Source organism: Colobus angolensis, unplaced genomic scaffold, assembly GCF_000951035.1.
Source record: "Colobus angolensis palliatus isolate OR3802 unplaced genomic scaffold, Cang.pa_1.0 Scaffold207, whole genome shotgun sequence".
Taxonomy (NCBI): Eukaryota; Metazoa; Chordata; class Mammalia; order Primates; family Cercopithecidae; genus Colobus; species Colobus angolensis.
The window spans coordinates 4,952,276-4,975,023 of record NW_012115233.1 but is presented as its reverse complement, the minus strand read 5'-3'; the positions used below and the strand labels follow the sequence as shown (position 1 = coordinate 4,975,023).

At 42.9% G+C, this 22,748-nt stretch overlaps 1 protein-coding gene and 1 long non-coding RNA gene across 6 annotated transcripts in view; one reads left to right on the top strand and one right to left on the bottom strand.

The window, feature by feature from the left end:
* The window catches only part of CDH13 (cadherin 13), a 1,192,767-nt gene that overhangs the window by 822,839 nt on the left and 347,180 nt on the right, over positions 1-22,748 (bottom strand). The gene's annotated exons all lie outside the window — the stretch shown is intronic.
* Positions 4,063-22,748, top strand: part of LOC105511948 — a 36,565-nt gene continuing 17,879 nt past the window's right edge. The window contains exon 1 of the long non-coding RNA XR_001001795.1: positions 4,063-4,238. This is a non-coding gene — a long non-coding RNA (uncharacterized LOC105511948). The remainder of the gene's footprint in view (positions 4,239-22,748) is intronic.

The window sequence follows — 22,748 nt, the reverse complement described above, 5'->3', positions numbered from 1 at the left end:
CCCGCTGAGGCTTGATGATGCTGAATCAGTGAGCAACATGGAATCTGGGGCAGTCTAATGCAAGGGTCAAGGTGTACTAAGTCATGATGAGGAAGAGTTAGAGATGTGGGTCTCTAGCTATAAAGAGCTCCATCCAAGAACTGAACAGAAAAGCAAAACCAGTGAGCATGATGCACAAAGGATGGGTTCTGAGGTGCAGCTGCTGTCGTCTTCATGCATCAGCACATTAAAATGTTTGGGAAGAGAAGGGGAATAGAACATCCCTCCCCTCCCCACAAACAGATGGGTAATTAGATGGAGGGTGGGAGGCAGATGCTGTACTTCCCCTGAGACCAGCACCAGAGGGAATGGGCTGGCTCTGCAGAAGACATTTCCGTTCCTGAAAAGGGATATAATGATGGGGAAAGAATCAGGACTTCAGGATCTTGCAGGGAGGGGTAACAACGGAGGGGGAGTGCGTCCTTCTTCCGTGTTAATCCTCTGCAGTCCCCTCTCTGTGCACTAAAGAACCAAGCGCCAGGTGAGCACTGTGCTTAAGAGATTCCACCTGACTATAACCCTGTCAAAATGACATTTCAGGAAAACCTGCTTGTTAGATCCTGCCAGTGCTATGTCTGCTGGTGTTTGTTTCAGTGGCCTGTTTTCTGTATTTTTTGGTACAATGCTATAGACGCTTCCCCAGAAGTGTAAGAAGTGCTCAGCTAAGTCCCATCTGAGAAGCAGCATCCTCTGAACTACAAGACACAGTCTGATATAACATGTCTTTAATGCTGACTCAGCTGCAATTATTTGCTATTAATCCAAAATAGATTCTTACAGAAAACTTCTTCAAACATTGCCCAACGCTACTTCACAATGATGATGAATTTGGACTCAGCAAAGAGGCTGCTGAGGAAATCTAAGATCAGTTCCTATAGTCCTCATGGGGTCAACTGACACACCTCTCTCACCCTGGACCATTCTTTTTTTTTTTCAACTGAGTCAAAAGCCAGTGGTAACTCAAAACCTGCAACAACTTAAATCAGTAGTTTAATGAGTATAAGTATTTGTAAGATGTAGAATATTCTCTGAAATCAAGAACAGCAGTATAGGCAGCACCAATGCTCTATGGTGGGAGAGCCCAAGACATCTGGAAAGGAGGGAACTTGGGCTGCCTTTGGGAGATAAAACGTGAAATTAACCCACAAAGAATAGTCAAAAACTGTTAACAGACAGAGGCAGATATCAAGAGCAGAAAGTGTACAGACAGTTATTAATATATTAACTGAATTAATCTACCTAAGATCCAATGTGGAATCAGAAGATAGGGCCTGGTAAGTCTCGAGTAAACGAACAAACAAAAAAAACAGTTGGCATGGCCCAACGGAAGCCCTGTTTAAGGAAGACTTTGCTTCAGCCAAGAGACTTAGAGTATCTTGAGGCAGATGGACACATGGGGTGGTCTCAGCTAAAGGTCATTAAACCTGCAATCCTGAGTCCTTCTGTAGCCAAGGACATGCCTAATCAGCACCTTCATTTTTACCAATAATTTGATTATCTTCTCAGCATGAATTGATTTTCTGTTCCTCTGAACTTCTTCCCATTACTGCTTAATTTTTATGGGGTCAACTACTTATTATCGACTTTGTTTCAAAGTAGACTTTAATCTGCTTGATGCCAAGAACCATATAGTAACTTTTTTTTTTTTTTTGGTATATAACCCTCTTGTCATGTAGTACTGAAGTTAAGCATTTGCTTTAAAAAAATGTATTTATAGGCTAATGTTAAATCAGACCAATTTATTGATCATACAAACATTTAGTTAAAGCTTTTTGACCTTGGGGTATTATTCCAGAACACTGTAGAATTCTAGAATGCTAGATTATCTCTAGAGTTCTGAATTATATCCCCACCCTGCTCCTTGACTGGTTGTTAACCAGTCTCTCTCCACGTAGAGCACAAAGTCTCACTGACATGAAACTTTAACCTAAGGATGTTTTTTATATATACATATATTTAACTCTGATTGTATATATCAAAATCCCCATTTGATGGAGTCTTGAAAATTGACTTTTAAAACATTTACAAACATCCTTGGTGATTCTGATGCCCAAGAAAGTTTGAGAACTGCTGGTTTCAGGCCAAGCTCTTCATTTCACAAATAAGGATACTGAAACAGATAAGGCCATGCTTGCCCAGCTAGCTCGCAACAGAGGCTGGGCTAGGACATACTTTGACATAGTACTGGTCTCATTCTGAAGTTTACCACTTCCTATTAAAGCATGAGGAAGTCATGTCCTTAATGAGGTTAATCAGTGCCATTTCACTTCTATGAAATACTCTTCTACTTCCTCAATGCTCCTTTCAGTGGAACACAATCTGCTAGAAATGGTTTCCTCATCCTTTTCTGAAATTTTTGACATGATTGACCCTCCAGCTCATACACTACCTTCTTTTTGATTAATGGAAAAAGTTCTGGTAAATTTGTATATATCACTTGCATCCTAGATAATGATACAAAGTGGTTTTGTTAAATTGGCAGAACTAAAGTTTTAAATTTCTCCTTCTCTCTTCCTCAACCATGTTCAAGGCTAAGATCAGCTGTGCTCAAACTTCTGTAATTCTCTCAGTTTATAGACACAATCGTTTTTATTGCCAAAATCAGCAGTCCTTTGAGTTTCACTGTGCCATGTGCAATGTTCACATCAGCAGTTGCTTGAGATTACCGTGCCCTCAGATCATGACTTGCCCTTTGATCACTTATTTGGCCACCCACATGTTGAGGGAAAGTTTTATAAATTATGTCCTGGAGGTTGCTGTGAGATGAGGGATTGCAGTAGTCTGGTTGTTTCATAAGAGCTAAATTGGACTTGGGCAGGAAAGAGATGAAAAGCCAGACTGAACAAGGGCCTTGCAGTTCATGGCATCTGAAGTGAAGGAGTTGAAATCTGCATTAAAGATAAATCAACATAAGGCTGGCCAATTTATATAAAAATTCTACATCTTCCCCCTTACTAGAGGAATGTTAAGAGGAAGGCATATTAAAATATGTACTTTTCAACTATTTGATTTTTACCTTAAATTTGTCTTTCAGCAGTAAAAACCAAAATTATTGCAAATGTGACCCATGTAATACCTAACAAGAGTGTGTGATCAATTTTTCAGTTGAATGTGTCATTAATAATGAACTCTTGGTAGATGCGTTGCTATTAGTTCGAAATAGCTTTCCAGGTCATTTAAGTTGTCACTGTTGCTTCGGAGAAGGCCATTGTGCAAGGTGGTGTGATCAGATGTGCTTCTGGTCTTTATCAAATCAAGGATGGCAGGTGCACGGCAGAGATGCTACCACTGTTTCCTCACGCACTATCTCTGGCAGGCACCACTACTGCCCTCTTTTCTAATGAGACCAGTATGGTTTCAAAATTGTTCTCAAAGCAGAGCCATTGAATAGTGCCAGCACATGAAACTAAAGCCCTTTAATTCTTGAGTCAACACATGTATGAGCCTTGGTGCTGAAACCTGATAAGAAAGTCTTCATTTTAAAAAGACATGCCATGGGGCGCAGTGGCTCACACCTGTAATCCCAGTACTTTGGAGGCCAAGATGGATCACTTAAGGCCAGGAGTTCAAGATCAGCCTAGGCAACAGAGGAAGACCCCAAGTCCACAACAAATAAATAAATAGCTGGTCCTGGTGGCATGCACCTGTAATTCTAGCTACTCAGGAGGCTGAGGTGGGAGAATCACTTGAGCCCAAGAGTTCAAGGCAGCAGTGAGACGTGATTGTGCCACTGCACTCCAGCCTGGGTGATAAAGTGAGACTCTGTCCCAAAGAAAAACCCAAACCAAAAAACCTATACAAATGGCAAGAAAGATATGGAAACTTTTGGCTCCCTTGGCTAGACTGCCATCCAAGTGATGTGAAATCCTGAACGTAAGTCCATCAGGGACCCAGGTGAACCCACTCAGAAGATGGGCTATACCTAGAAAGATGGGACAGTTTGGTAGGCCAAGATGAGTGAGAACCACAGTAATGTATTCCTGTTTCCTCACTCCTGAGTCATTCCAAGGGAAATATAAAGATGATGTCATCCTCCCTGAAATGTAGTTTGGATGTTTTTTCTAGGATCCTTGTTTTTCTACAGAACAAGAGGCTATCCATTCCAAAGGTGAACTTTGAAAATGCTGAATTCTAGAATGATTGGCAGTTGGCTCTCTGACTTCTAGTCACTAGAGATTGGGGTTGGAACACAGATAAGGGTAAGTTGTTTCAGGGGGAAGGGGGAGGTTGCAGAGAAAAAGAAAAATCATGATGTGATCCAGTATATAGATATTTCACTGAAGGGCTGAAGTAAGAGAATTGGCTGACAAGAAAAGACTCTGGGCTTCAAAACACCTTGGAGACAAGAAATGGCTACTGAGGAGAGCTAGTAAAAAAAAAAAAAAGTGGGGGGACTTATGAGAAATTTGCTAAGCAGTTGTTGAACGGAGAGCCGGGGCTGGAGAGAATTTCTATAATTAGATCCCAGGGATTTTAACAAGGGCAGCTTCATTAAGAAACAAAGGGATAAAACTAACATCTAAATGTAAATCACATTGCTTGGTTAAAGAGTCACTGGCCAGGATGGGGATGAAAACAGGTCACTTCTGGATTGGTGGGTTAATCTAGGAGAGCCAGCATTGAGAACAGAAGCAGGCAATATCCTGCACCTTGAATACAGCATGACTGCTGAGATTTCTTCATCCTCTGCACTAACAGAGAAAATTCAAGTCTCCACTGCATCACTGGTCCACACAGCCTCATCTAGGCTCTGGGCCTAGAGAAAGTGCCAGAGAGAAACAAACAAAAAAAAACTGACATGACTGGATTCCCAGCCTTCAGGCACCACTTTGCTGGTCACCCTTGCCATTGCCTCACCCAGAATAAGCTTATAGGATCCTGATATTCCTGGGACATTTGGCTTCTTCATCTCCCTATCCCTCTCCAACTCACACTGCCATGTCAAAGGCAGAACAGAACCTCCACAGTCAGCTAAGATTCAAAATCAGTGATTACTAACACGAAAGGTAATATGAAGTGCAAACTATATGCTTGTCTAGGACACCCAGGAATGCAGACTTATACTTGTGAGTGACGTCAACATAAATATAGGCCCCAAAGACAGCCCCATTCCTTGGGGTCTTCTTCCTTTTTCAGCTACTCACAGTGCCGTGTTCCAGGTAGCAGTTGGATATCCCTGCAGTCTTCATTCTTCCTCTTCCTCTCCCCTTTGCCTGCTTTGTACATTTTTGAAAGTTGATTTTCTCTGTGTAAGTGCAGGCCTTACCCTATATTTCAATTTCAAATTAACTTACTAGTTCACTCTTTCATTCTTTAATAAGTTAATTTATTTATCTAATGTCCATAGGACTCACTTAGGTCTTTGGCACAGGAGATATAAAAAGAAATGAGACAATGGAGGCTTCAAGTAGCACAGAGTCTCACATGGAACATTCTGACCTGATGTCCTCTCTGTCTTTGGCTTTCATCAGCAGAATACCTCCTATCTTGTGAGACACAGCAGTCTACTGAGAGAGCATCCAGTCTCACTCCTGAATCTGCCCTTCATTACTCGCTCTTTTCTTTCTTTTTTTTTTTTTTAAGATGGAGTTTCACTCTGTCTCCCAGGCTGGAGTGCAGTTGTGCAATCTTGGCTCACTGCAACCTCCGCCTCCCAGGTTCAAGCAATTCTCCTGTCTCAGCCTCCAGAGTAGCTGGGATTACAGACATCCACCAACATGCCTGGCTAATTTTTGTGTTTTTGTGGAGACAGCGTTTCACCATGTTGGTCAGGCAGGTCTTGAACTCCCGACCACAGGTGATGTGCCCATCTCAGCCTCCCGAAGTGCTGGGATTACAAGCATGAGCCACCGTGCCTGGCTGATTACTTAGTCTCTTTATGGACATTTTCAGCTCTGCTAGAAGCTTCCACATTCTTTAGGCTCTGCCTCTATAACTCCAGCCTCCAATTTCTCTACTTCATACTAGGGGTCACCATACTTATCCTTCCATCTTTCATTGATTTGCCAAGAAAAAAAACAAAAAACATTCCCTCAACTCTCCTCACCTCAGATGCCCCCAATGCATTTCATTCTCTAAAGGCATTTCTTTATATTAAAAAGAACACATGTGTGTGCATGCATACACATACACCACACACATATGTGTGCTCACACATACACTGCATGCATATATGCACACATACACCACATATGCATGTACACACACGCCCCTGGGTTATATTGCTTTGGTTTTGGCCCAGCTGCCTTTTATCCTCATCAGTCTTCAATGATTGAGGAAGGAGGGATTTTGCTACAAGATGTAAAAACATAGCCGTACTTCAATTGGCAGTGGCAGTATCATGCTCTGGCAGGGAGTGCTCTGTTGGGAGGGTAGCGTTCCAGCCAGCTAGTGTAGGAAACAATGAGACAAGGCAGTGTTGACTCATCAGATCATGATGAACACTTCAAAGGCAGAAAGACCTCCCTGTGCTGGATCGAGGTTATCTTTCCAAACCCCAAGAGGCAGAATCACAAAGCAAGAGACGGGGCAAGCCAACACAAAACCCTTGAGTCTGTAAGCAATAGTAAAACCCACAGACCCCTGCTGAAGAATGCAGCCATAGGGAATTCCTTGCATGGTCCTTACAATCTTCATGATTGAACCAGTGACTAGCAACTTAAAAAGAAGCCTTTTAAAACTGGCTGATTCACGGCCTGGCGTCGTGGCTCATGCCTGTAATCCTACCACTTTGGGAGGCCAAGGCGGGCAGATCGCCTGAGGTCAGGAGTTTGAGACCAGCCTTGTCAACATAGTGAAACTCTGTCTCTACTAAAAATACAAAAATTAGCTGGGTGTGGTGGTAGGTGCCTGTAATACCAGCTACTGAGGAGGCTGAGACAGGAGAATTGCTTAAACCTAGAAAGTGGAGGTTGCAGTGAGCCAAGATCGTGACACTGTACTCCAGCCTGGGAGACAGATCAAGACTCCTTCTCAAAGTCTCAAAAACAAACAGACAAATGAAACAAAACAAAACACAAATTGGCTGATTCATGCCAACGAGGCAGCATGTCATAAGATCTCTGCCCAGTAGACAGAAAGGTAGCTAATGAATGCAACAGAATCCTATCTTTTTGGGGAGTTTAAGGGATACAGCAGTAATTGGAAGAACCAAAGAAGACAGGGAAGTTGAATCATGAGTATAATGATGACCAAAGACGAGGGAGCAATGGAAGCTATTTCTGGGAAAATGGCAAGGTGACCAGTGCTACAGCTGCTCCTCACTAATTCAGTGTCCTCTCCATAAACATTTCCTGAGTAGCCATTTTGTGTCAGGCACTTTCCTGCCTGAATGCTTTTTGTCCCTGAGGAGTGAATCCCCAAATTCTAATTCCATCAAGATAAGATGGAATAGATGGGATAAGTGTCTCCTTACATGTTCTCTGTCCCCTTTCCATAGACTTAACTCACCCAAACCAGGTGAGTCTGTTCTACATGACTTGAAAGTACCTAACTCATACAAATTTAAAAGCACTGGGAAATTTGGAGTTCCAGGTATGATAGAATGAGATATGATCTTAATTCTTCACCCATTTGCAGTATTTGTAAACATTCATCACCTTGCCATGGTCTTACGTTGGGTTATCCTTGTAACTTAGTTTGACCAGCAGGTACTATTGGATGTAGTTCAAGCAAAGGCTTGAGATGTGTTTGTGTGGTTGGGCTTGCCTCTTTTATTTCTGCTATCCCTAGAAAAATAAGAGACACAGGGAGCAGACCTTAGCCCAACCCATAGTTTAGAGTTAAGCCCAGCAGAGGCCCAGCTTAGAGCAGCCACATTCCAGATAACACTCGGGTTTATCAGAAATAAATGCTTGTTGTGGTAAACGACTAAAATTTTGCAGTGTTTTTTACCCAGAGGGCAATAAGAAATCTGAGAGAATTGGCAAGCTAGAGATTCTGAAAAAGGGCTTTTGTGACAATGACTTTTACATTCACAGTTTGCATGGTAGGTATTTGATAAGCATTTTAAACAAAGCAGCTTGGTTTTGATTGCATCAAATGTCAAAGGTTTGTCATTGACCTCAACATAAGCCAGTTCTGGGGTTCACTCTGGTTGTCAAGCGTTACTCAGGCTCAGACGTACCAATATGAAAATTCACAGCATCCTAGGTCCAGTATTAGTCTCTACAGAGTGCCTGGCTGAACTTGCAGGCACCGATTGCATTTACACATTGTCTTACTTTGTCCCACAACATCTCTACAATAAGCGTAAGAGTATTACTGTGTTACTGTATCTATTCTTACATTGCTATATAGAAGTGTCTGAGACTGGGTAGTTTACAAAGAAGAGAGGTTTAATTGGCTCATGGTTCTACAGGCTTTATAGGAAGCATGATGCCAGTGTCTGCTCTGTTTGTGGGGAGGCTTCGGGAAGCTTCCAGTCATGGTGGAAGGTGAAAGGGAAGCAGGCACATCACATGGCTAGAGCAGAAGCAAGACAGAGCAAAGTGGGAGGTGCTATGTGCTTTTAAATGACCAGATCTCATGAGAACTCACTCACTATCATGAGGACAGTACCAAGAAGATGGTAGTAAGCCATTCAGGAGAAATCTGCCCCTATGATCCACTCACCTCCCACCAGGCCCCACCTCCAATGCTGGGGATTGCAATTCAACATGAAATTTGGGTGGGGACAAATATCCAAACCATATCCATTACCAACATTTCAGAAAGAAGGAGGCCAAGGTTCAGAGAGGGGGAGTGTCCTGCCCAAGATCTCACATACGGAAAGTAGCAAAAGTGATCTTAAACCCAGATCTAACGATCTCTAAAACCATGCACTTATCTCTGTAGGCCTGAGTGAGAATTTATCTGTAAGAGAAAGGAGGAGGAAAGCCACAAATATGTCTAATGAATATAGTTGTCATCAAAGCACCATTTATTACCTTCACTGAAACCATCAGATTCTACGTTCGATGGTACTTTATTTTCCTCCAAAAGTAACTACCACGTTTTACTTACTTCAAGATCTCTGAGCAGAGTTGTGCTTTCCCTACAGAATAGGATGAATCAGCCATCTAATTTCTTTTTGCTATAATAGAGATGCCTTTCAACTCCCCCTCCTTTAGATTCAAAAGAAGTTCTCCTAAGGTCCCAGAGATACTGACACTTCAGTTTCCCGGACACCTGTGCATCCTGAAGAAGTCAAAATACATTAGGATTAAAGAGTTCATATTTTATTTCTGAAAGGATTCCCTTTCAACACTTATGAGAAATACAGCAACTACTATTACTTACTGACCTTATTCAACAGGTCTTGAATTTGACGTTCCCAGTCTCAGTAAGTTAATGATCCATGCATGCTGTCCTGCTCATCACTGAGACAGGAGCTGGGCACAAAAAGGAGAGGGCATGAAGACACAGGTGTTCTGGTTTTGCAAGCAGCTAAGTAGGAATATTGCAGATGCTGGAGAGCTGTGACAAATGCACTCTAAGTCCCTGGGTAAAAGCAGTGATTATAACATTAGCTAATACTTATAGAGCCCATAGTGTGTTCCAAGATCTGGGTAAAGTGCTTTATACACACATAGCATAGTATGTGTGTATAAAGCATACTATCCTGAAAAGTACATTTTGACTGAATTGCCTAGGTTTAAATATCAGCTCTATCCTGTTTATTTGTGCAAGCCTTAGCAAGTTATGTAACCTCTTGATGCCTCCATCTTTTCATCTGTAAAGTGGGAATCATAGTTGAACCTACTTCAGACAGTTGTTACAAACAAATGAGCTAATAGATGAGCTGAAATAGTGACTGGCACATAGCAAGTTGAAAATGAGTGTTAACTATTATCATTACCCCATGTGATAATCTCAATAAATTTAGGAAAAAGGTGTCATTACCATCCTTATTTTACAGCTAAGAAATCTGAGGTTCTGAGAAGTTGAATATCTTATTCAAGATCACTCAGACGATAAGTAGCAGAGCCAGAATTTAAACTCAGTCCTGCCAGATTTGGAGGTACATTGTCTTAAACACATTAAAACCAGCAATTCAACTTCTGATAGCATAACACATTGCCAGTGTGAAGACATAGGTGAATGATGTTTCAAATCTGGGGTGGTTCCAGGAATTTTATTCAGCAAAGCAGTGTGGATTTCAAATTACATTGGCTAATTCAACTGCAAGGGAAAGAAGGTTTTAGAGTTTAATCCAGGTTCCTTGCTCTTCCTTTCAAGCCCTTCCCTTGAAATCCAAATTTAGAACATTTCGGGGGGTTTGATGGCCTCTCATGTGATTCAGGTGACCTGCCAGATTTAGAAACCTGCTGGGACTTTTGAATTTATACAACTGTCTGAGACGGAAGGTCTTGTGGGCTGCCCAGTCCAGCTTCCCACCCATGGTAGGAAGTCCTTGTAGTCTAAGGAAGGTCCTGCAAGACAACAGGGAAGCCTGGAGCCAAGATCAGCTGTTGAACGAGTTCCAAGATTCCCAGAAACAGATCTGCCTTAGTATCCCTCCCTTGCTGAAGTCTTTGGTGAGGAAAGATAATAAAAAGCATAGCCTCAGCCCAAATGCTGTCATGGACTTCAGAGTGCAGCATCTGGGGTCATGTGTCAGTCATGTTCCCTGTGGGGGAGGCTCTGGGAGGCATAGGGCCACCATGCTTAGCAAATGAAACAGCTGATTTAAAGGAGTATCCCTTTCACTCAGGTTCATGGGGGTATCCATCAAAGCTGTTTTATATTTTTATTTATTTATTTATTTTTTTGAGACAGAGTCTCGCTCTGTCACCCAGGCTGGGGTGCAGTGGCCGGATGTCAGCTCACTGCAAGCTCCGCCTCCCGGGTTTAGGCCATTCTCCTGCCTCAGCCTCCCGAGTAGCTGGGACTACAGGCGCCCGCCACCTCGCCTGGCTAGTTTTTTGTATTTTTTAGTAGAGACGGGGTTTCACCGTGTTAGCCAGGATGGTCTCGATCTCCTGACCTCGTGATCCACCCGTCTCGGCCTCCCAAAGTGCTGAGATTACAGGCTTGAGCCACTGCGCCCGGCCTATCAAAGCTGTTTTATTTACTTATTCTCACTGAAAGTCGACAGAAAGACTCTTATTCTTCAATAAATATTGGAAAATGGAGGGAACATTAGGGCCATTTGTAGAAGGAAGCTCATCAAGACAAGGAACAGAAGTAGTTATAGGATTTTGATGAGTTTACTCGTATTTGTATGGAGTGCAGCCACAAGGAGACAGCCTGCAACTACTAGGTTGGTGCAAAAGTAATTGCGGTTTTTGCCATTACTTTCAATGACAAACAGTTGGGAGGATAAGAATGGATTCCTTTGGGGGTATGAGACTGGCCTGAAAATCAGGAAAAATCTTCCGCATAGAATTGATAGTTGAAACCATGGAAATTCAGCTTTGAACATGGAGGAAGAGTCCCTTAAGCCAAGGGATACAGGAAAAAGGCAAAAAAGCAGATTCTCTGCTATGGCTCTGCTGACACTTTAGATTTTTTAGGACTTCTGAGCTCCAGAATTGTATGATAATAAATTTGTGGTATTTTAAGTCACTAACTTTGAGGTAATTTTTTAATACAGCAACAGGAACCTAATACAGTTCTACAAGCGGAATATTGGAAAATGTCAACTTGTAGATATTATTGGCGTAAATGATATTTTGTCATTTATAAGAATTATTATTTATAAAATAAGAATAAATTCTTATTTTACAGAGCTTGCATAATTGGTTTATATGAATTAATTCATTTACCTTCCTACAAAGCATTATTATCTCCATTTTATAGTTGGGTAAAGTGAGATTAATTTTTTTCTAATAAATTGCCTAAGATCATACACTTATTAGCTAATAAGTGCTGAAGCTAGAAGTTAATCCAGGGAAATATGGTTTCATATACCATGCCTTTAAACAGAATGCTATACTTCCTGTTCCAGAGTGGTCCAATGGCAAGGAACAGCATTCAGACAGCAAGGTAAGAGGTGGGACTGAATGTTTTGCCATCCTTGATACCTATTTCAAGGCTGGGGTAGGAAAGGAAGAAAGTCAACAGTGTTGGAAGCTAAAGAAATTGAGAAGCATACACTGTGAATGGTCATTAGGAAGCCATTAGTAATCTTAATGGACAAAATTGGGTAGAACATTCAAAAAGGAAGGCAACGTTGCAGCAAAGGCTGAATGTGAGCATCCCATGTGGAGAGATGCATAAAAAAAATAAAAGCACTTGCAAGAAAGGTAGAAAATGGAATTTTTTTTTTATTTTATGGTGTTTTTCATGAATTTCTTTTTTGACCTAAAGAAGGAAGGAGAACACCTGAAGAAGATGGAGAAGAAAGAACCAAATGCCAGAGCAGGCTCCTTACACGGACCACTGGGGGGAACACTGGCTTAGCAAGAAAAGACTCTTGCCCCCAGGAGGAGAGCAGAGGGGGGCAAAACTGCTGCGGTGGGTGGAGAATGATGAGACATTCACACGCAGCTTACGTGATCTACCACATCACCCTCCAAAGGGGGGTCAGGCAGAGGGCTTCAAGACTGGAGATTCATGGCGAGACAGCAGGATTTGAAACTGGACTGCAGTGTGTGAGCTGGAGACCTGGGGTTAGGTGAATTGAGCATTCTTGAGGGAATACATTGATCAGGACACCAACTTTATTCACACAGGCTGATAATTAATTTAGTTTTGAGATATGCTGGTGAAAGGGAAAGTGGACGTTTATTATTTCCCTACTTTTGAATCATTTTTAAGTGACTAAGTGAAAGTTCACAACAGCTCAATGGAAAATATTCCCATAGAAATGGAGCCCTTTTGGAAACCACCTAGGATGGATATTTGTATGTATGCAGGCCAACTGCGGGAGGCCGGGGCTCCTGAGGCACCCGAGCTCCCTTTGTGCTGAAATGGCAAAATCTGGGGGGATGAGAAAAAAGCAGCAGCATATTTTGTCCTGGAGCACTAATTACAAAGAACCAGAAGGGTTTCAAGACACTCAATTAACAACGGGAGCAGTCAATAAGAACTTCCTGACATAGAGACTTTAATAAATCGTTGTTTCTTTTTGGCTCTCATGAATGCTCAGCCATGAAACAAACAGATATTTTCTCGACTATGTTGAAAGATGAGGGCCAGAGAAGACAAGGAAGTTCTTGGGGACAAAGGTACCCCAAAAGGATACAGTTCACAGTTTGAGGGCTCTGACTCTGTATATGGTAGTTTGCTTGAACAAGTCAACAAAGTCTTTAAAGTCTGTTTCTTCTACTAGAGAACATGGAGACCATCACCTGTCTTCCTATATTCTTGGGAGGACTGAAAGAGATGTTTGACTTAAGAGGTCCCCAAAGTGTTACCATGAAATGAGCCCTCAAAAATCATATTTGCATTAGTTTTAAAGTACATTATTTGGTCCTCTAAGACTTAAAATACTGTGTTGTGTTTAATCATCTTCAATGCACCATCTTGTGTATAGCACTGGATAAATAAAAACCAGGCTGGATGGCTTCTGTTTACCCAGCTCCTCCCTTCACCACCTTTCTTTGGTCCCTAGAGATTGGTCTTTATGAACCCAGCCAAAGCACTCTGCAACCCTCTGGTTTTGACCAACAGACAAAACTCATTACAGAGTGAAGGCAGGGAGAAAAGGAATCAGGTGTTTATACTGCTTCTTCCCTGGTGGGCCACTGAGGGCCGGCTGTATCTCTCAAAGGAAGGTCTCAGACATGTCAGGTGGCTTTCTGCACACATGCCTCACTGTCTCCAGTTCAGAAAGGGCTCCATCCTCTCCTCTTAACCCTTCAGGCCAGGGCAGATAACTGTCCCTGCCATCACTAGCCACTGGGGGCAGTGCCACCCCTTGTGGTTTCCCTATACTTCACCTATGCATTTATAAACTGTCCCTTTATAAAATATTCCATAAATGATTAAATTTGAGTGTGACATCTATTTGCTGCTGCAAATATTACTTAAATACGACCGAAGGAAGTGGCCCCAAACAATGCTAGTATTCCAAGATTTCCTAAAATGGTCTCCAAAGTCCAGTTTTTTTTCTAATGACTGTGCCATGCTTCCCCCCTGCCAATTTCAGCCGTGATCTGTTCTGATCTTATTGTTTTCCTCTTTCAAAAAAGCAAGGCAGGAAAAGGCTCCCCACATACTCCTTGTTGGTCTGTGTATTAGTCTGTTCTCATCCTGCTAATAAAGATATACCTAAGACTGGGTAATTTATAAAGGAAAGAGGTTTAATTGACTCACAGTTCTGCATGGCTTGGGAAGCCTCAGGAAACTATGATCATGGTGGAAGGGGAAGCAAACATATCCTTTTTTCACATGGTAGCATCAAGGAGAACTGCTCAGCAAAAGGGGGAAATATCCCTTATAGAACCATTAGATCTTATAAGAATTCACTATCATGAAAACAGCATGAGGGTAACCACCCCCATGATCCCATCACCTCCCACCAGGTCCCTCCCACCACATGTAGGGATTATAGGAACTATAATTCAAGATGAAATTTGGATGAGGACACAGCCGAATCACATCACTCTGTCCCTACTCTCCAAAATCCCATGTCCTCACATTTCAAAACACAATTGTGCCCTTCCAACAGTCCCCCAAAGTCATAACTCAGTCCAGTATTAACTGAAAACTCCAAGTCCATAGTCTCATCTGAGACAAGGCCTATAAGCCTATAAAATCTAAAGCAAATTAGGTACTTCCTAGATACAATGGGGGTACAGGCATTGGATAAATAAACCTGCTCCAAATGGGAGAAACTGGCCAAAACAAAGGGGCTACAGGCCCCATGCAAGTCTACAATGCAATAGGGCAGTCATTAAACCTTAAAGTTCAAAAATAATCCCCTTTGACTTCATGTCTCACATCCAGGGCACAATGATGCAAGAGGTGGGCCCCCATGATCTTGGGCAGCTCTGCCCCCATGACTTTGCAGGGTACAATGCCCCTCCCGGCTGCTTTCATGTCTGGCATTGAGTGTCTGTGGCTTTTCCAGGTGCGTGGTGCAAGCTGTCAGTAGAGCTACAATTTTGGGGTCTGCAGGATGGTGACCCTCTTCTCACAGCTCCACTAGGCAGTGTCCCAGTGGGGACTCTGTGTGGGGGCTCCAACCCCATGTTTCCCTTCTGCATTGCCTTAGCAGAGGTTCTTCATGAGTGTTCCGTCCCTGCAGTAAACTTCTGCCTGGACATCACGTGTTTCCATACATCCTCTGAAATCTAGGCAGAGGTTCCCAAACCTCAATTCTTGACTTTGGTGTACCTGTAGGCTCAACACTACATGGAAGCTACCAAGACTTGGGGCTTGCACCCACCAAAACCACAACCTGAGCTATACCTTGGCCTCTTTTAACTATGGCTGTAGTGGCTGGGTCACAGGGCACTAACTTCCCATGCTGCACAAAGCAGGGGAGCCTTGGGCCTGGCCCACAAAGCCATTTTTTCCTCCTAGGCCTCCAGGCCTCTAAAGGGAGGGGGGCTGCCATGAAGACCCCTGACATGCCCTGGAGACATTTTCCCCATTGTCTTGGTGATTAATATTTTGCTCCTCATTACTTATGCACATTTCTACAACAGGCTTGAATTTCTCCCCATAAAATGGGCTTTTCTTTTCTATTGCATCATCAGGCTGAAAATTTTCTGAACTTTTATGTTCTGCTTCCCTTTCCCTAAGTTCCAATTCCAAACCGTGTTTTTATGAATACATAAAACTGAATACTTTTAACAGCACCCAAGTCACCTCTTGAACACTTTTCTGCTTGGAGATTTCTTCTGCCAGATACCGTAAATCATCTCTCTCCAGTTCAAAGTTCCACCGATCTCTAGGGCAGGGGAAAATGCCACCAGACCCTTTGCTAAAGCATAAACAGAGTCACCTTTGCTCCAGTTTCCAACAAGTTCCTCATCTTCATTTGAGACCACCTCAACCTGGGCTTCATTGTCCATATCACTATCAGCATTTTGGTCAAAGACATTCAACAGGTCTCTAGGAAGTTTCAAACTCCCACATCTTCCTGTCTTCTGAGCCCTCCAGGTCTCCAGAAAGTTACAACATTTCCCACATTTTCCTGTCTTCTGAGCCCTCAAAACTGTTCCCACCTCTGCTTGTTACCCTGTTCCAAAGTCACTTCCACATTTTGGGGTATTCTTATAGCAGCACTCCACTCTGCTGGTAACAATTTACTGTATTAGTCCATTTTCATGCTGCTAATAAAGACATACCTGAGACTGAGTAATTTATAAAGGAAAGAGGTTCAACTGACTCACAGTTCTGCAGGTCTGGGAGTTCTCAGGAAGTTTACAGTCATGGTGGATGGGGAAACAAACACGTCCTTCTTCACATGATGGCAGCAAGGAGAAGTGTCAAGCAAAAGGGGGGAACCCCCTACATAAAACTATCACATCTTGCGAGAACTCACTCACAGCCAAATCATATCACTCTGCATCTAGGTGACTTAATGCTGATGATGAAATGACTACTAAGCTTCTGGTTAATACCCTGGCCCTCACTGTGCCTCCCAGGGCTGAGGGTTGGCTGCCTTACTCATCCCAGTGTTGTCCAGCTCTGCAGCCCACAAAGGACATTGGGTCCATGCTAGAACTCACTATTTAGCAATCCCAGAGAGAGCAGGGCCAAGGGCAACTCAAAATGGAGCTCAATTTTGGGAACTTAGGAACCAGATTGGTGTGGAAGCCTTTAGCATAAATTTGTAAAGTGTATTCCAGAGGTATATTTAGTTGTTTTAAAAATTCTATAAGAGGAAATATATAGCTTTTGTTTTCCTTTTCTTAGCACCACTTGTTGGGGGTGATTAGACTGTCTATAATAGACAGGACAAAGCCAGACTAATGGACCAAGAGTTCCAGGCTGTCCCCTCAGAATAAGCCAGTGTCTTTTGGCAATTGGAGATGATGTCATCATCCCCTTCCTGCAATGCACCAAATGCAGCCTGGCCTCAGCAACAGAAATCCCAACTCCAAGTACCACCTGGCTAGCTAGCTGAGTTCCAGGCAGAATAATTTCTTCACAAATCAAACTCTTGCTTAGTCCTTTCTTTGTGCTCAGCACTGTGCTTGGTTTGGGGAATAAAAGAACTTCAACGGCCCTATTTGGGAGTTAGAACCCCTTGGAGCCAAACTCACCTACATTCTTCACCATTTGCATGTCTGCAAGCAAGTCTCAACCTCCTCCTGCCTCAGTTTCTACAGTTGTAAAATGGGTATCGGGGTTGTCTTGAGGTGTATGTCATCTAATGCATGTGGAGCACTTAGCACAGGGACAGAGTAAATGACCAAGGATTATTATTTTAATCCATCATGAAGATAACTGGAAAAATATCTAAGATGCATTTTTGCCTGGAGCTCCAGTACAGTGAAGAAAACAGACATAGGAATCTACTGTTACAGTTGAGTGAGATACATTCTCTAATAGAGGTAGGAAGAGGGAGGCACAGGACCCCAAGGAGGAAGAATCCGCCCCCACCTGGGCAAGTCAAAGTAGGCTTCAGAGTCCCAGGAAGTAGAACTGGTGTTTGTTAACTTCTTCAGAGCCCCAGCCCTTCAAAAGCCCAGGCCCCCTGGTGTACCTGCTCTGGAGTTCTGTCTAATGAAGACTCTTTGACTGTCTCCTGAGTCATCTCCTTTTTAACTCTCCATAAATCTTATCGTGAAAAATACTTTTCTTGTCTCCCTCATCAATGCCTTTGCATTTCTTCTTTGCTTTGTTACTGGCCTTCCAACCAGGGGCTTTCATCTCTTCACAACACAGAATCCTTACTGTGCTGTTTTCTATCGTTTATGCAACCCCTGTTATTCTCTCCCTTCGTGCATTATTTAGTCCCGGAAAGTGCTGGGGGAGACAGCTTGGAGAAGAGATGTCAGTAAAATAAGTTGTATTCAACTGCATTATGCTCTGAAAAGCCCTAAAAGGAAACCCCTATTTTTCAGGGATGGGGGTATAGACAAGGGGAGTGGTTAAGGAGGGGAAGATTTCCTTGAAAATAGTATATAAAGGCCTTTTCATGTAAATATGTAAAAACTGATTGTGGTACTTTATTCTTCAGATAGAAGAGCAAGGTCAGCAATGCATCCTGTATATTACAAGAAAAAAATCAAATTTTCTGTCTTCTGAGTTGAGGAATGTAAGAAACTGTAATTATTATTATAATTATTATGCTGATAAGAATAGTATCATTATGATAATTATTTATTGAGTGCCAACTCTATACCATTCACTGTAGTAAGGGCTTTACATGCATGATCTCATGTAAGCCACATGGCAGTCCTATGAGGCAGGCAGTATTATTATCCCTGTCATAGGGAGGAGGACGCCGAGGATCAGAGAGGTTAAGAGCGTGCCTAGGGTCACATGGCAGCTGCAGAACTGTGACTGACACCCAGGCCTGACTACGACCATGACCCCACACTGCCTGCCACTGTCCGGGGCTCTCTCTTCCATGGAGCCCACACAGTCCTATGTCCTCACGAGGATCCCTGGTTTTGTCTCCACTTACTCTCCATGCAGCCCCTTGGGAGCCTCATCTTGGGTTTCCTAATGATTTGTGCATCCTCTCCCGAAGACCAGACCATCCAACCACAGCAGCCAGGGCCCTAAGGCCACCCCGCATCTCACCTCAACCACCCTACCTGATTGGAAGGAATTCTGACTCTTTATTTAAGCCTTGTTTATGCTTTATACCCATCGGACTAAAAGAAATCGGAAAGATTAGCTGGGCCAAGTGATGCCAGGGGTGTGGAAATGTGAGGACTTCATGTGCAGCTATCAGAAATGTGGGCCTGGACAGCTGTTCTGAGACTGACCCAGTGCCCATTACGTCAGTCAGTCTGGGTGTAGTTTATGTATGGTCTTCCTGTGGCTACTGTAACAAATCCTCAGGAACTTAATGGTTTAAAGCAACACAGATGTATTATTTTATAGCCCTGGAGGTCAAAAGTCCGACGTAGAGACTCTTGGAGGCTCTAGGGACAAATGTGCTTCCTTTTTGTTTCACATGTTCTACATGCTGCCCACTTTCCTTGACTCCTGGCCCCTTCCTCTATCTTCAAAGATGGCAATAGAGCATCTTTTAATCTCTCTCCAACTCTGGGTCTTCTGCCTCCTCTTTTTTCTTATAAGGAGCCTTGTGATTATACTGGGCCCACTTAGATAGTCCATGATAATCTCTCAATCTCAGAAATTTTAATCTAATTCCATCTGCAAAGTCCCTTTTGCCACCCAAGGTCACACATTTGCAGTTTCTGGGGATTAGAATGTGGATATCGTTGGGGTCATTATTCTGCCTGTCATGTCTGAGATCCAGAAATTCCATTCCTAGGTATATATAAGCCAGGGAACCTCTCACACCCATTTGCAAGTGAATTGTAAAGGGTATTGTTGCAGTTATTCAGGGTGTTGGGAACCAGAGACAACATAGGCATTCTACGTGGAGATAATGGAAAAGTGAAGGATGTGGAAGATGCAAGGACACACGGTGAATGGAAGTAACAGCCTAGAGGTTTACACCCTGACATGAATGCATCTTAGAAAGAATGCTTAGGCCGGGCGTGGTGGCTCACACTTGTAATCCTAGCACTTTGTGAGGCTGAGGTGGGCGGATCACTTGAGGTTAGCAGTTCAAAACCAGCCTAGCCAACATGGTGAAACCCAGTCTCTACTAAAAATACAAAAACAAACAAACAAAGAAGTTAGCTGGCCATGGTGGCAGGTGCATGTAATCCCGGGGACTACTTGGGAGGCTGAGGCAGGAGAATCACTTGAACCCAGGAGGTGGAGGTTGCAGTGAGCTGAGGTCACATCACTGCACTCCAGCCTGGGCAACAGAGGGTAACTCTGTTAAAAAAAAGAAAAAAATTATTAGAGAGGGAAAGCAAAAAACAGAATAAGGTGTGTGTGTATGTGACACAGGATCATTTACATCAACAAAACAGCTAAGTACAAAATTGCGACATGCACTTCGTATGAATACTGTATAAAGCAAAAAGACATGTTTGGACACCTTGGTGATAGCTGCCTAGGAGACTAGAAAAGGAAATGTTATGGGATAGAAGAATAAAAAGGAATAAAAATAAGTCTTGTTCATATATCATCCCTTCCGTGAAGCCACCCTTGACCCGCTGAAGCCTCCAGGTAGAGGCGCACAGTTCAGCAGGGACAGGTCTTTAACAGGATTCTTGCACACTGTCTTGTGTCGGTGTGTTTGCATTTCTAGCTTTATGTGAGCTCCTTGAAAGCAGGGACAACATCTTGTTTTCCTTTGTATCTTTCAAGAGCAGCACAATGCCTGCCTCACAGTAGGTGCCTAATATGTGTTTGGTTAACTTGAACAGTGAACAGCGGGAAAACAAGACATCTGGAGCGGGTGTCTCACATGAGCTGACACTTAGAAAAATTTCTAAGGACACTCAAATGGGCTTTAAAGCTATGTTTGGAACAGAAAGTTGAATCATAAAGCCTGATTCTTGCAGGTGAGCAAAGGAGAAGGAGGGCAAAGAGGATGGACGCAAACCTTCTGAGCATCGGTTCTGCTTCTAACTTCCCCAGACAAAATGCCAAGAAAAATGACATCAGAATAAAAATGCAGAATGAACATTGGTAGAAGGGAAAAGAAACCCCAAGTTGGGTAAAGAGATTGTAAGACAGCATTTAATTGTTCTAAATAAATCCAATCCAAAAGAGTGGCAGAAATGCTGAGACAGAGGATAGAAAGTATCTCCAAATATTTCAAAAGGTGGCAGTAAATTCTGAGATTCTGTAATGAGACTGACATTGTTCTGGGTCAAGACTCCAGAACAGATCATTAAAGCAATGGTTTTGAACGCTTAAAAAAAATAAAGTGGTGATTCTTCAGAAGCCTACAAGGGTTCATTAAAATCAAGTTGTGCCTGAGTGACCTGGTTTCCTTTATGGACCTTAAATGGTAAAAAGGTAGAGACCTGTAGTAGATATTTCATACAGATTTCAGCTAAGAGTTTGCCAAGCTCTTTCTCAGTGGTTTTAAACACAGGGCTGATTCTTGCTCTGACAACCAGTTCAGTTATCATACCCAAATGGCTTGGATTCATGGAATGGTGCCAATCTACCACACATAATATTAAAAACAGCTACCATGTATTAAATGCTTACCACGTGACAGGTACTATCCTTGGCAATTCACATGGAGTTATGCATTTTCAGTTCCAGCTGCTCTAGGATGGAAGGGCTGTTACTACTGCACTTTTCATGTGAGGGAAGTGAGGTACTCACAGGTGAAATAACTTCCCCAGGTCCCATGGCTGGCAACAACTGGCTCTGGAGACTCAGCTAACACAGCATGTTATTCTGCTAGAGAATAGATGAGATGCTGGGCTGTCTGACTTTCAAAATGGAACTTAGAAATACAAGAGCCTCTGCAGAAACGGAATGAACAAAAGGAAATATTTTCTCTTGTCTTACCTTTCAATCATTCTCTGCTTCTCACCTAAACACAGCTCTCACAGCCGGACTCTCTACTGAAAGGTATGCTTGGTCTTTACAGGCCATTTCTCTATAGTAGATCTCTGTCATAGGGTCCTTCTCAGGGACTGTTTTCCTCCATTCTATTGGTCTGTTTCCCACATGGTTTTAACCCCTAGTCCTGACCTGTTCCTAATCAGTGTCCCCAAATTTCAGTTTTGGGATTTAGCCTCACCCTACACTGTTTCACCTGGGTAGACTCTCTTCTGATAAAAATCCATCTGTGCAAGTTGCCGTGAAATACAAATAAGCTTATGGCAGGGCCCAACAATAATGGGACTTCCTGGGATAGAGGGTGAGTGCCTCAAGTAGCTGAAGAGGCTTCCCACACAGCTCACCCTCCTCTGAGCAGAGTAATCACTGCAAACAGGGTTGTTGGCCACGCAGAATCCATCCCTGCAAGTCTGGGATTCAAAAGATACTTCCCTCCTCAAATAGGAGTAGGGAAAGGTAGCATCTAAGGGGCACAGGCACTCAAGGGGAAACAATCCAACTAACTTAAATGTTTGTGTTTTTTTACATTTAATTCTTATCTAAACAGACTTATCTATTTGGTACCATACTATGACTAGAAAGAAACCATTTGAATTCAAGGTTGAATTTGGGAAGAGTTTATATCAGAACTACATCCAGCCATCTTGTCATTTAATGCACACTAGTTGAATACCTGGTAGAAACAACAGGGTAAACTGGATTATGTACAGAGTTTGGAGTCAGAGGTCTGGGTTAGATGCCTATTCTTCGATGCACTTGGTAGATGGCCTTAATATCTCTACCCTGCACTTCTTTTAAAAATACAGGTGATGATACACATCTCATAGGGTTGCTGGAAACCTTATGCTTTGCTGTCCTAGGAGCAGACCCTGCAACAAGGATTCAAGTGTGCGAGGTTTATGTGGAAGGTGATGGGAGCACTCCATGAGAATAAGAGAATAGGAATGAGAGTGACAGCGAGAATAGGAAATGAGATAAGGTAGGGAAAGCAGCCAGCAAAAGGGCTGTTATCAAATCAACTGTCAATATGGATAACTAAAACTGAATCCTGCTGGTGAATTATGGAAGCCAATTTAAAACATAAGCCTTGGCCGGGCGTGGTGGCTCAAGACTGTAATCCCAGCACTTTGGGAGGCCGAGACGGGCGGATCATGAGGTCAGGAGATCGAGACCATCCTGGCTAACCTGGTGAAACCTCGTCT